The sequence below is a fragment of the Neovison vison genome, chromosome 10 (genome assembly GCF_020171115.1).
Source record: "Neovison vison isolate M4711 chromosome 10, ASM_NN_V1, whole genome shotgun sequence".
Lineage (NCBI taxonomy): Eukaryota > Metazoa > Chordata > Mammalia > Carnivora > Mustelidae > Neogale > Neogale vison.
In genome coordinates this window covers 69686261-69696658 of record NC_058100.1, presented here as the reverse complement: position 1 = coordinate 69696658, position 10398 = coordinate 69686261, and positions in this window count along the sequence as shown.

Genomic DNA, 10398 nt, shown 5'->3' with positions numbered 1-10398 from the left:
ACACCTTTCCTTCTGGATCTCAAGCACTTTCCTGTGTGGGTTTTCCATATGTCTCAACCCAACAAGCTTCTACATTCCAGCTTTTCATCCCCACCTGTCTCCTCAAACACATTTTTTTCTTCCACAAACTTTTTTTGCACCTGACCTTCTGCTTATCTCTGTCTCACAGTTCCTGAATCTTAGTCTTCACTCTGTCTTCCCGTGTCTCCCATCATCCAACTCGATACCTTTCTATTAACTCTTCCTCAAAAAAGTGTTTCATCTGCCCCTTTCTTTCTTTTAAAATTAAAAAAAAATTTTTTTTAATTAGGTAGGCTCTGTGCCCAGTGTGGGGCTTGAGCTCACAATCTTGCCAGCTTGGGGCTAACCCTAGGGCTCTAGGGTTAGGAAATGGGTGGGTGGAGTCCATATTAGAACCCAGCTCTGTTTGAGATTTTGAGCCTCTGCTAATTAGTGCACTACTGTACAAATGCAAATGCCGCTCCTGGACTCAGAACCTCCCTGGTTTCACCTGAGTCCATAATTAGTCAGCAAGCAGTTTTTAAGACTGTACATGGGCAGGAGCATACCAGCTCCCTATGGAAAGTCCCTCTCTTGCTTTGCTTCTCTGAATAGCTGTCTTGTCATTCTGCGAGCCATCATGAAATCATGAACTAGAAGGCATTCATGTTTTAAATGTCTTCTTATTTCTTAATGTCTTTTTTTTTTAATCTGCCCTAGGTACGCCATGCTACCTAGCATGCTCAGTTTTCTTTAAATGAGCTTTTCAAGTGACGTGAAACAAATACTTAAAATGCACAAATCCCGTGTCCTGCATCAAGATAGCTGCTACAGAGATAAGGAAACAAGGGGACCAATGCTCAGAAGCCCTCCTCACGCCTGCTCCTAGTCATTGGCCCCCAACAGGTGACCTCCACGCGGACTTCTAACAGCATGATTAGCTGTGCCTGTTTTTGAGCTTTTGTGTAAGTAGTATTGTACCTGGGAATTCTTTTGGGTCTAACTTCTTTTGCTCAGTGTTCTCTTTGCAAGATTCATGATGTGGTGTAGGTCATTCACCATTGCTACATAGTGTTTCCTTGTATAGTAATTACTATATTGCAATTTGTTTATCCACCTGTGGACAATTTGCATATTGCACACCCTCCCTGTAACCATATACGTCAGTCATGTTTGCCAGAGACTTTTACACTTGCCGGCGAGCCAGGCATAAGTCCCCGCCGTGGCTTTGGCCACATGACTCGCTTTGCCTAAGAAGATCTTAGCAGAAGTGATGCAAACTGTCTTGAAAAAATGCTTTGAAGACTGGGCTTGTTAGCTCTTGTATCTCTGCTATTGCCATGGGACCAGCACGTGCAGGCTGGACCTAGGAGGAGAACTAGGGACACGTGAAGGAGGCCTCCCCTCCTGTCTCTTAGAGCCCAGCCTGGATCAGCCGCCATAGAGTCATGAGCTAAGAAAATGCAGCTGCTGTCTGCCGGGGAGATTGTGTCCATGGTCAAGCGACACTCTCTTCCACCACATCAGGCCGTGTCTAGTTGATGTACCTTTGCTTTATTCTGTTTTCTGTTACTACAGTGAAATTGACATGAGCATTCTTGAAAATGTGTTTTAGGGGCACACATCTACTGTTTCCCAGATGGCTCAAATGTTTTTAAAAAATTCACAGAAGGAAGGTCCTCATGCAATTTCCTTTAACCATTATATTACCAAGTATCTACCCCAAAAGGAAAAGTAACACCTATCTGCCCTTGTATTCCTTCAAGCCTCTAGAGAGATTAATATTAATGGCAAACAAACAAATAGTTCTGAGACCAAGATAGCCAAGCACTGGCTCTTTAGCTGGGTGTGCAGCCCCTTACCTTCCTACAAATGGGAGTCCTTTTAGGGCCAGCCGGAACATGGCCCGTTGGCATCCAAACGGCGCTCCTCTATGCCTCCACAAGTTAAACCAAACCCACTTTGAACTTGTTCTCTCCCAGTTGGTGCCCTTGTCGGGGCCATCCATCACCAGCACACTTTCCCTGGACAACTGTTTCAACGATACATCATCCAAGTGAGCGGGGGACTTCTTAACGGATTGCTCGTATCCATCAGCACAGGGAGCCACAGCTCTGGGAATCTATTAGTGTAATCCAGCATCAGGGTGAGGCATATTGATAGAGCCAAGCTGGTCGATCTGTGAATTGTGGGTACCTGGAAGTTCAGGTCAGGAGACTAATGCAGATTTCAGGTTGGATTGATGTGGCTATGAATGGTATTTTATGATATAAACTTTACCTCTGATTTAGAAAGTAATTTAATGTGGGTGACAGCTGAGGTCCAGGCTAAGAGAGGTCGACATGGTAGATATCTGTAGCTCTTAGAAGATCTATTTTGGGAATAAATTACTGTTCTTGATACTATTATTTCATTTTGCGATATGTCATCAGGGGCACGAGAAAATTGGCCTGGGAGGAAAGTTTTGCACATAAAGCAAAACGGGCTCGTTCTGCTGCCTGCCAGGTAAATAAATATGAGGTGAGTGTGGCCGCTGCAAGGTTCAGTCGCCATCTGTTTTCGTTGGTTGAAGCTGGATTCTCAGAGGTCTTGCCCTTGACCCGATGTTTAGATAATGAAGCAGAGGTTGCAATGCATATGTTGTTAACAACGGTTGCAGGACTTTGGTGATAAGAAAAACTATAGTGATTAGGCAGGGGAGTAGGGCTACAACAGGTACCACGACCAGATACCAATATGGGGTTCAAATCAATTAGGACCCAAATCAGGGAACACATACCTATCTTTGTGGTTCAGGAAATAAAAGGCGTTGTTCTGTCCCACGGACATACCTGACAGCTTCTGACTAGACATGGAAAAAATTTTCTGGTGACTCTGAAGACTTGTCTACTACTTTATTAAATATAAAAACAAGGATAGGCAGTCCTTATTTGATACTTATCTATTATTTCACTTAATACTCACAACAGCCTTATGAGTTAGGTACTATTATTATCTCTCTCTCTCTCTCTCTTTTTAAGATTTTATTTATTTATTTGAGAGAGAAAGAGATATCTGGAGCAAGGGGTAGGGCTAGAAGGAGAAGCAGACTCCCTGCTGAGCAGGAAGCCCGATGTAGGGCTCAATCTTACGGTCTGGGATCATGACCTGAGCGGAAGGTAGATGCTTAACCGACTGAGCCACCCAGGCGCCCTTATTATCTCTATTTGAAAGTTGAGAAAAGTGAACCACAGGAAGGTCGAGTGACTTGCCCAAGGTCACGCAGCTGGTAAATGCTGAAGATGGGATGAATACAAGTATCTGGGTCTCGACATTTTGCTCTTGACCCTCAAGAGAAGAGAATCTCAAACCTGGCTGCACATAAGCATCACCTGGGAGGGCTTTAAAAATATCAATACCTGACCCCTGGCTCCCAGATTTTGTTTTAATTGGTATGAGGCGAATTGGCCCATAAATATATTTTAATGCTTTCTTAATATTTTCTCTTGTGTAGCCAAAGATGAGAATCACTAACTCAGTCCCTTTCAAGAAATGGTAGTTATTTTCATTATGATGTTTTAATGCAACTGCACCAAAAAGCCGCAGAAGTCACCTTCCAATTAGCAGCAGAGGAGCAAAGCATTTAGAAAATCTTGGGCTCCAGGGGCCACCCGAGGACTTGGCTGCTCATTGGCTCAATGATGACACCTTCAGGCAAAGAAGACAAGTACAGAGTTTCTTGCCGAAGGGCACGTATTGTCTCTGTGAAGACGTCAGCAAGCCGCCTACCACACAGTGCCTTCTAGAACTCACAAGCCCAGCCCCTTTTTAAAGTAGAAAAGGTTTACTTTTACACCCAGCATCAATTTTTAGAAAGATTTTTTAATTTTTTATTAACATATAATGTATTATTAGCCCCAGGGGTATAGGTCTGTGAATCGGCATAGAAAGATTTTTTAAACTGCTCCTTATCTCAAAGGCAATGAGCATTTTGTTCCAACTGAGATGCCTTTCATACTTGATTCCGGTCACGGCAAACAGAGCCTGTGTTCTGTCCTTTCACGCAGCTGAGACAGCATTGTGGGCTGTTTGTGTGGGGGCTCCCTCCCTCTGGTGTGCCTGCCAGGCCCTGTGCAGGGGCTCTTAATGCTGTCTCTGTTCTCATCCTCACTGGCCGAGGCCTGGCATCGGCACTGCAGGCCAAATGGAAAATGGCACAAGACGAGCACATTAGCACATCCCTTTGGCCTTTGCAGTGAAAATTAGGAAACAGTCTTTCTTTCTTCCTAAAAACCCTAAAAAAGGTTTTTTTATTTAATGAAGGCAGGACACAGATACAAATTCACAATATTGCAAAAATTTTTGAATAATGTATATCTACATTTTACCTTCATTCAAATATATATATTTTTTTAAGATTTTATTTATTTATTTGACAGAGAGAGATTACAAGTAGACAGAGAGGCAGGCAGAGAGAGAGAGGAGGAAGAAGGCTCCCTGCCGAGCAGAGAGCCCGATGCGGGACTCGATCCCAGGACCCTGAGATCATGACCTGAGCCGAAGGCAGCGGCTTAACCCACTGAGCCACCCAGGCGCCCTCAAATATATTTTTAATTGAAGGATAGTTGACATACAATATTATATTGGTCTCAGGTGTATGACATACTGATTCAACAATTCTATACATTATGAAATGCTTAACATGGTAAGTGTAGCTACCATCCATCATTACACAATTTATTATAGTGTTATTGGCTATATTCACTATGCCATACTTTACATCCCCGTGGTTTATATATTTTATAACTGGAAGTTTGTACCTCTTAATCTCTTTCACCTCATTCACCCATTTGCCCCACCAGCCTCCCTTCAGGGAACCACCATTTCGTTCTCTGTATTTAAGAGTCTGTTTCTGTTTTGTTTCATTTGTTCATTTGGTTTGTTTTTTAGATGTCACATGTAAGTAAAATCATATGGAATTTGTCTTTCGCTGTCTGACTTATTTCACTCAGCATAATATCTTTTAGGTTCATTCATGTTGTTGCAAATGGGAAGTCCTCATTCTTTTTTATGGCCAAGTAATATTCCATTATATGTAAGTACCACATCTTCTTTATTTTATTATATTCTTTTTGATGCAATTGTAAATAGGGTTTTTTCCTTTAATTTCTTTTCTGCCAGTTTGTTACTAGTGTATAGAGAGATATAACAGATTTTTGTATATTAATTTTATATCCTGAAGGTTTACTGTCTTCATTAGTCCCAATAGTTCTTTTTAATGGCATCTTTATATATATATGTATATATATATATATATATATATATATATATTATCCTGTCATCTATAAACAGTGACAGTTTTACTTATTTCTTAAAATTTGGAAGCCTTTTATTTTAATTTTTGTCTGGCCGCTGCGGCTAGGACTTCCAATACTATGTTAATAAAGTGGCAAGGGTAGGTACCCTTGTCTTGTCACCAGTAAGTATGTTAGTTGTGGCTTTTTCATATATGGCCTTTATTATGTTGAGGTTTGTTCCCTCTATCCTCATATTGTTCATAGTTTTTATCATTAATGGATGTCGAATATTGTCAAATGCTTTTGCTTTTTCTGCATCTGTTGAGATGATGATATGATTTTGCTTTTTATTTGGTTAATGTTGTGTATCTTGTTGATTGGTTTGTACGTATTGAACCATCCTTGCATCCCTGCAATAAAGCCCACTTGCTCAAGGTGAATGATCCTTTTGATGTATTTTTTAATTTGGTTTGCTGAGGACTTTTGCAAATACACTCAACAGGATACTGGCCTGTAATTTTCTTCTTTTGTATTGTCTTTGTCTGGTTTGGGCATCAGAGTAATACTGGTCATGTAGAATGAATTTGGAAACATTCCTTCCTCTTCAGTTTTTTGGAATAGTTTGAGAAGGATAGCTATTAATGCTTCTTTAACTTTTTTGTAAAGTTCAATTGCAAAGCCATCTGGTCCTGAACTTTCATTTGTCTTAAATTTTTTGATTACTGATGCAATTTTATTTCTAGTAATTGGTCTGTTCAGGTTTTCTATCTCTTCCTGACTCAGTCTTGGAAGATTGTTTCTAGAAATTTATCCACTTCTTCTAGGTAGTCCAATTAGTCTCTTATAATCTTTTGAACAATATGTTAATGTTTCTAATGTAGTATAAGCATGTGAAATCATCTGAAACTGACCATTAACCTTGTCAATGCTAGCACAGAGCGTAGATTGTTTGAATAACACTTGATTTTACCCTAAAGCTTTTGGCCCCATTCACGCTTTCATGATGAATGGGACTACAAAATTCGTATGTATAATTTTGAAAAGTGAAACTGAAAAACTTCTAAAAATATAATTAGATAGGGGTACCTGGGTGGCTCAGTTGTTAAGTGTCTGCCTGTGGCTCAAGTCGTGATCCCAGGGTCCTGGGACTGAGTCCCACATCAGGCTCCCTGCTCATTGGGAAGCTTGCTTCTCAACTCCCCCTGTTTGTGTTCCCTCTCTCGCTGTCTCTCTGTCAAATAAATAAATAGAATCTTTTTAAAAAAGCTGGTGGAGGGCGCCTGGGTGGCTCAGTGGGTTAAGCCGCTGCCTTCGGCTCAGGTCATGATCTCAGGGTCCTGGGATCGAGTCCCGCATCGGGCTCTCTGCTCAGCAGGGAGCCTGCTTCCCTCTCTCTCTCTGCCTGCCTCTCCATCTACTTGTGATTTCTCTCTGTCAAATAAATAAATAAAATCTTTAAAAAAAAAAAAAAAGCTGGTGGATTTAAAAATATATATATAATTGATAAATATAAAAGCCTTAATTTCATATGGAATATTATAGATTTATTCAATTATATCTTATTATATTTTATATATTATGTATGTAATATATATTTATATATTATATTTTATGTTTTTACATTATATTTATGTTTTATCAGAAAATGACAAGTGCTATGAGGAAAATCAGTAGATTAAAGGAAGGGGATAGAGAGTGCTAGGATACTAAGAGGGAGGGTTGCTATTCTATGTCTAGTGATACAGTGACATGGGAGCAGAGACCTACAGGAAGAGGAGCGTGCGGGAGGAGGAGAAGGCAGAGCAGGTAGGGCCTCATAGACATTCATAAGGACTATGGATTTCACACGGAGCAGAGAACCACTGGAGGGTTTTAAGTAGAGGATATGACATGATTTGATTTAAATTTTGAAAAGTCCACTCTTTCTGCTGTTTGGGGACTGTAGGGGGATAAGGCTGGAAATACAAAGACCATGAGGAGACCATGGACATGATCCAGGAAAGAGAGGATGGTGGGCATCATGTGTTGTCCTTTTACAAACTTGATCAGACTATATTCCAATCAGACAGGAACTCACGGACTGAGTAAAAGTGAACGTGTTGGCCGGGATTCTATCCCAGCATTTGAAGTAGTTTATCGAGAGCTGTGGGGTCAGGGACTCTTCCCTTGGAGCTCTACCCAGTCTGAGCTTGTTATGCAACCATGCTGCATTAGAAAACAGTAGCAGGACCAAGCCAGGGAGCAGCTCAGGATCCACAGTGTCCGGGACCATTAATCTTGGTTTGTGAAGCCGAGAAAAATAATCTATGTGAGTGTCAATATGAAAATCAACATGGGGTACCTGAGCAGATTCTGGAGCCTCAGATCAATACAAATGTCTCACTACTACCTTAAAAAAAGTTTTGAGTAAGATAAATGCATGTAAGAAAAATTGAAGAATTGATTATACCTTAGATATTTTTTCAAAGTAATGAGATTGTGTGGAGAGGACTACCCCACAGGAGCCCCTTTGGTCTCCCATCCAGCCACCCATCCCAGGCTGGGTACATAACGGCCGCCTTCTGACTCATCTGCCTCCCTCTGAGCTCTTACTGGGGCTCCCCACTGGCAAATCCGCTAAGAAGTCGGGGGACAGTAAGGAGCCCCCGAGGGTCTTCAGGGGCGGTCTGCTTCCCTAGCATGGTGCAGAGTGGAGGAGAATTTAGCTTAGAACCCGAAAGGCAAATACCTCGTGCGGTGGTTGACAGCGTGAAGGAAACGCCCTTTCTCTCCTCCTCCTTCTTTGGATCTCCCTTCCCCATCAGAAGGCGAATTCAAGAACTAGGAATGGGGGCTGGGCGGGAGGCCTCCGGTCTCAACAGAATCAGGCTTTGTAAGAAACATGAGGTGGAAAAGGGAATAAATACTCTTTTAGCGTAAAAGAGTCAAAGTCCGAGGCTCCTGGGTGGCTCAGTTGGTTAAACATCTCATTCTTGATTTCGGCTCTGGTTATGATCTCAGGGTCCTGGGTGGAGGCCAGCAGGCGGCTCCCCGATCAGCAGGGGTCTACTTGAGATTCTCTCCCCGTCTCTCTGCCCCTCTCTCCACTCTCTCTCAAATAAATAAAATCTTTTTCAAAAAGAAATCAAAGTCATGTTAACAGAGGAAGAGACCTTGAATGTAGAATTGAGGCTGATTCCTGAATAGGATTAACTTTTGAAGTTTCTGAGGGAGAATCAAAGAGAAACAAAACAGAACAGAACAAAACACCAAACTCTAACAAAGAGAAGCACCCCCGAGCCCTCCCTTCCCACCCCCCTCACCCTCCTTGGGGCTAAAAGCTTCCACCCCCCAGGGGCTGGAGCTGGCTGACGCAGGAGGCTGGGCTCAGCCACTATCCCGAGCTCATGTGTAAGACCCTCTAAGAGGCTTGAAGCCGGTTCTTGCCCGAGTAGTGGACTATCTGCTCCCAGAATGGGCCCTTTGTCACTCCTGGGCAGAGGGGTGTGATTTACAAATTAGGCACAAGATCTGTGGGAGGTGTTTGATCTGTGAATTTCTAGACGCCATCTCAGTCCCAGGGGCCTCCGGCAGTTCTGAAACCAGAGACCCGAGGGTCCGGCGTGGAGGGCTGCTGAGTTGTGTGGGTGAGTTTTCATCTTACAGACGCTCTGCAAGGGGGCAACACCTTGGAGGAGCTGTATTCTTACCCCTTACCTGCTTGTATCTGTTTCTCCCTCCCCCGATCGCTTTGCTTTCCCTGCCCTCCTCTGAAATGGGGCCTGAGCACAGCTGACCAGAGCTTAGGGTGGGGAGTTGAGGGCAAGAAGCAAGTAGAGGGGCGTCTGGGTGGCTCAGTGGGTTAAGCCGCTGCCTTCGGCTCGGGTCATGATCCCAGGGTCCTGGGATCGAGTCCCGCATTGGGCTCTCTGCTCAGCAAGGAGCCTGCTTCCCTCTCTCTTTCTCTGCCTGCTTCTCTGTCTACTTGTGATCTCTGTCTGTCAAATAAACAAATAAAATCTTTAAAAAAAAAAAAAAAAGAAGAAGAAGCAAGTAAAGTAGAGCTCTCTCTTCTCTGTGTCTTTCTGCTCCCCCATGCCTGGAGTCTGTACTGATGGTCCTGTCTGTTGGCTCTTGGTCTCCCTGCGTGGTGCAGCTCAGGTCTGGACTGTGACATCTGCAGGGGCCTCCCTGCCCTGGGGGCTCGGACTCCTCCAGGCAGAAGGAGAGTGACTGTGGCTAAGGTGTAGAAAAGTGAGCTCCCTCTTCTGGTTCCTGAGCACTGTAGGCAGCAGGGATGCTATTCCTGGCCATTGCCAAGTGCACATGGCAGGGAAATGGGCCGGGAATGCGGCCCAGATGCTTTGGGCTAGCTGGAAAAAGCGAGCGGAGAGCCCCAAGTGTGGGTCACAGCTGCACTGCGGCTGCGACCGCCTGCGGAGGTCCTCGGTGGCAGGGTCTTTACCCAAATTAAATACGGCTTGCTGACAGCTTAGAGAACACCCCTTACTTCACCCATAAACCAACACTGACATGTTAATTTGTTTCTGTACGGTTTGCAGTCATTTAATGGGGTTGGGTTTATAGGGTAAGCCTTCAGTCCCTGTTGGTTTTTCCTCCCTCTCACGTCAAGAAGCCTGAATTGCCCGCTGAAATAGCAAAGGACCTCAGGTTACCGGGTCTAGGAGAGAGAGAGAAGTGATCCAGAGCACGGGAGCCCACCATGCTGTCCACAAAAACAGAAGTGTATTTTTTAAAAAAATATTTTATTTATTTATTTGACAGAGATCACAAGTAGGCAGAGAGGCAGGCAGAGAGAGAGAGAGAGAGGAGGAAGCAGGCTCCCTGCTGTGCAGAGAGCCCCATGTGGGGCTTGATCCCAGGACTCTGGGATCGTGACCTGAGCTGAAGGCAGAGGCTTTAACCCACTGAGCCACCCAGGTACCCCCAAAAGTGTATTTTTTTAAAATTTATTTATTCATGAGAGAGATAGGGAGAGAAGCAGAGGGAGAAGCAGACTCCCCACAGAGCAGGGATCCCTATGTGGGACTGAATCCCAGGATCCTGGGATCATGACCTGAACTGAAGGCACCCAGGTGCCCACAAAGGTGTTTTTGTAAGGTTGTTCTCCTAAGGAGAGCCT